Raw genomic sequence first — 4,979 nt, forward strand, 5'->3', positions numbered from 1 at the left:
GTCACGTTTGCCATTCGGTCAGATGCATCCGTCAATCCATTTCAAAATACTGAAAATAAACCTATTTGTTTTTCCATACAAAAGTACTCTGTCATTTTTCGCCATCATCTGTCAATCCATTTCAAAAGAATGAAAATAAACCTATTTGTTTTTCCATACAAAAGTACTCTGTCATTTTTTTTGGGCAAAAGTGAAATAAAGAACCAGGCACAGACCGGAATGTGCTGCCTGGCGTGTCCAGTGAGCTCTGGACACCGTCGGACATCTTTTCCCAAAAGTGTCCTTGAGTTTTGACGATAGACACTTTTTTGAAAACTGAGTTTCCGAAATCGTGCGCAAGGTGGCTTGGTTACCCTCTACCAAAATGGGTCACAACGGGATAGGCAAAAACCAATAAGCGCTGAAGGTTTCAGCGCTTCACAGAATTCGCCTAGAGACACTCTGTCGTTTTTCTGGGTTTTGCGCCCCTGGAATACTTGCACGTCAACGAAGCGCTGAACCCTTCAGCGCTTAGTGTTGCCTAGAAAAACTTTGTCGTTTTTCTGGGTTTTGCGCCCCTGGAATACTTGCACGTCAACGAAGCGCTGAACCCTTCAGCGCTTAGTGTTGCCTAGAAAAACTTTGGCGTTTTTCTGGGTTTTACGCCCCTGGAATTCTTGCACGTCAACGAAGCGCTGAAGCCTTCAGCGCTTAGTGTTGCCTAGAAAAACTTTGGCGTTTTTCTGGGTTTTACGCCCCTGGAATTCTTGCACGTCAACGAAGCGCTGAAGCCTTCAGCGCTTAGTGTTGCCTAGAAAAACTTTGTCGTTTTTTTTGTTTCTTCCTTTATCACATTATGCTTAAAATCATCATTTAATCCGTTTTAAGCTCACAATCTTGGGTGAAACATCCTCCAGAAGCAGCCGCTGTAACTGTCTGGAGGACGTGCGTAAAGAGGCCGTACACATCATAATTTAATCCGTTTTATTGACATAATGCTGGGTCAAAAATCCTCCACAAACAGCCGCTATAACTGTCTGGCGGACGTGCGTAAAGAGGCCGTACACATCATAATTTAATCCGTTTTATTGGCATAATGCTGGGTCAAAAATCCTCCGCAAACAGCCGCTATAACTGTCTGGAGGACGTGCGTAAAGAGGCCGTACACATCATAATTTAATCCGTTTTATTGACATAATGCTGGGTCAAAAATCCTCCGCAAACAGCCGCTGTAACTGTCTGGAGGACGTGCGTAAAGAGGCCGTACACATCATAATTTAATCCGTTTTATTGACATAATGCTGGGTCAAAAATCCTCCGCAAACAGCCGCTATAACTGTCTGGAGGACGTGCGTAAAGAGGCCGTACACATCATAATTTAATCCGTTTTATTGACATAATGCTGGGTCAAAAATCCTCCGCAAACAGCCGCTATAACTGTCTGGAGGACGTGCGTAAAGAGGCCGTACACATCATAATTTAATCCGTTTTATTGACATAATGCTGGGTCAAAAATCCTCCGCAAACAGCCGCTGTAACTGTCTGGAGGACGTGCGTAAAGAGGCCGTACACATCATAATTTAATCCGTTTTATTGACATAATGCTGGGTCAAAAATCCTCCACAAACAGCCGCTATAACTGTCTGGAGGACGTGCGTAAAGAGGCCGTACACATCATAATTTAATCCGTTTTATTGACATAATGCTGGGTCAAAAATCCTCCGCAAACAGCCGCTATAACTGTCTGGAGGACGTGCGTAAAGAGGCCGTACACATCATAATTTAATCCGTTTTATTGACATAATGCTGAGTCAAAAATCCTCCGCAAACAGCCGCTATAACTGTCTGGAGGACGTGCGTAAAGAGGCCGTACACATCATAATTTAATCCGTTTTATTGACATAATGCTGGGTCAAAAATCCTCCGCAAACAGCCGCTGTAACTGTCTGGAGGACGTGCGTAAAGAGGCCGTACACATCATAATTTAATCCGTTTTATTGACATAATGCTGGGTCAAAAATCCTCCGCAAACAGCCGCTGTAACTGTCTGGAGGACGTGCGTAAAGAGGCCGTACACATCATAATTTAATCCGTTTTATTGACATAATGCTGGGTCAAAAATCCTCCGCAAACAGCCGCTGTAACTGTCTGGAGGACGTGCGTAAAGAGGCTGTTATTGTCATCTGTCAATCCGTTTTAAGATCACAATCTGAGGGAAAGCACCCTCCAGAAACAGTCGCTGTGACAGTCTGGAGGACGCGCGTAAAGAGGCTGTTATTGTCATCTGTCAATCCGTTTTGAGCTCACAATCTGAGGGAAAGCATCCTCCAGAAACAGTCGCTGTGACAGTCTGGAGGACGCGCGTAAAGAGGCTGTTATTATCATCTGTCAATCCGTTTTGAGCTCACAATCTGAGGGAAAGCATCCTCCAGAAACAGTCGCTGTGACAGTCTGGAGGACGCGCGTAAAGAGGCTGTTATTGTCATCTGTCAATCCGTTTTAAGGTCACAATATGAGGGAAAGCATCCTCCAGAAACAGTCGCTATAACTGTCTGGAGGACGTGCGTAAAGAGGCCTTTAACGTCATCTGTCAATCCGTTTTGAGCTCACAATCTGAGGGAAAGCATCCTCCAGAAACAGTCGCTGTGACAGTCTGGAGGACGTGCGTAAAGAGGCCGTACACATCATAATTTAATCCGTTGTATTGACATAATGCTGGTTCAAAAATCCTCCGCAAACAGCCGCTATAACTGTCTGGAGGACGCGCGTAAAGAGGCCGTTAACGTCATCTGTCAATCCGTTTTAAATTCACAATCCGAGGCAAAGCCTCCTCCAGAAACAGTCGCTATAACTGTCTGGAGGACGTGCGTAAAGAGGCCGTTAATGTGGCGAGAGAGTCCGTTTAAAGCTCACAATGTGAGGCGAAACATCCTCCAGCAACAGCCGCTATAACTGTCTGGAGGACGTGCGTAAAGAGGCCGTTAACGTCATCTGTCAATCCGTTTGAAATTCACAATCCGAGGCAAAGCCTCCTCCAGAAACAGTCGCTATAACTGTCTGGAGGACGTGCGTAAAGAGGCCGTTAATGTGGCGAGAGAGTCCGTTTAAAGCTCACAATGTGAGGCGAAACATCCTCCAGCAACAGCCGCTATAACTGTCTGGAGGACGTGCGTAAAGAGGCCGTTAACGTCATCTGTCAATCCGTTTGAAATTCACAATCCGAGGCAAAGCCTCCTCCAGAAACAGTCGCTATAACTGTCTGGAGGACGTGCGTAAAGAGGCCGTTAATGTGGCGAGAGAGTCCGTTTAAAGCTCACAATGTGAGGCGAAACATCCTCCAGCAACAGCCACTATAACTGTCTGGAGGACGTGCGTAAAGAGGCCGTTAACGTCATCTGTCAATCCGTTTTAAATTCACAATCCGAGGCAAAGCCTCCTCCAGAAACAGTCGCTATAACTGTCTGGAGGACGTGCGTAAAGAGGCCGTTAATGTGGCGAGAGAGTCCGTTTAAAGCTCACAATGTGAGGCGAAACATCCTCCAGCAACAGCCACTATAACTGTCTGGAGGACGAGCGTAAAGAGGCCGTTAACGTCATCTGTCAATCCGTTTTAAATTCACAATCCGAGGCAAAGCCTCCTCCACAAACAGCCGCTATAACTGTCTGGAGGACGTGCGTAAAGAGGCTGTTATTGTCATCTGTCAATCCGTTTTGAGCTCACAATCTGAGGGAAAGCATCCTCCAGAAACAGTCGCTGTGACAGTCTGGAGGACGTGCGTAAAGAGGCCGTACACATCATAATTTAATCCGTTGTATTGACATAATGCTGGGTCAAAAATCCTCCGCAAACAGCCGCTATAACTGTCTGGAGGACGTGCGTAAAGAGGCTGTTAACGTCATCTGTCAATCCGTTTTAAATTCACAATCTGAGGAAAAGCATTCTCCAGAAACAGTCGCTGTGACAGTCTGGAGGACGTGCGTAAAGAGGCCGTACACATCATAATTTAATCCGTTGTATTGACATAATGCTGGGTCAAAAATCCTCCGCAAACAGCCGCTATAACTGTCTGGAGGACGTGCGTAAAGAGGCTGTTAACGTCATCTGTCAATCCGTTTTAAATTCACAATCTGAGGGAAAGCATTCTCCAGAAACAGTCGCTGTAACTGTCTGGAGGACGTGCGTAAAGAGGCCGTACACATCATAATTTAATCCGTTTTATTGACATAATGCTGGGTCAAAAATCCTCCACAAACAGCCGCTGTGACAGTCTGGAGGACGCGCGTAAAGAGGCCGTTAACGTCATCTGTCAATCCGTTTTAAATTCACAATCCGAGGCAAAGCCTCCTCCAGAAACAGTCGCTATAACTGTCTGGAGGACGTGCGTAAAGAGGCCGTTAACGTCATCTGTCAATCCGTTTTAAATTCACAATCCGAGGCAAAGCCTCCTCCAGAAACAGTCGCTATAACTGTCTGGAGGACGTGCGTAAAGAGGCCGTTAACGTCATCTGTCAATCCGTTTTAAATTCACAATCCGAGGCAAAGCCTCCTCCAGAAACAGTCGTTGTAACTGCCTGGAGGACGCGCGTAAAGAGGCCGTTAACATAATCAGTTAATCCGTTTGAAAGTCATTTTCTAAGGCAGCGCTTCCCCGCAACACTCCGCTGTTGTCCGTCAAAACTCGGATCTCCCAGGCCCAGCCAGAACGCTCCATTCGCGGGGAAGAGACGTCCGCAACACACCGCTGTTGTCCGTCAAAAAATCGGATCACATAGGCCGAGCATAATGGCTTTAAATCGGATAAAGTACTTCCGCGTTGTCGCCTGTCTTTGCCGCCCTGGTAACCGGGAGTCGGGCCGAAATTATCTCCGTGGTGCCTTCACTTTTCCGGCCTTCTTGTAGTAAAGCTGTCGCTGTCTTTTCATGATAGACAGATTTTTGAAAAACCGGTTTCACAAAATGTGCGCAAGGTGGCTTGGTTACCCCCTACCAAAAGTGGTCA

The sequence above is a fragment of the Cebidichthys violaceus genome, unplaced genomic scaffold (genome assembly GCF_023349555.1).
Source record: "Cebidichthys violaceus isolate CVI_PGR_0920_01 unplaced genomic scaffold, fCebVio1.0.p SCAF_240, whole genome shotgun sequence".
Classification (NCBI taxonomy): domain Eukaryota; kingdom Metazoa; phylum Chordata; class Actinopteri; order Perciformes; family Stichaeidae; genus Cebidichthys; species Cebidichthys violaceus.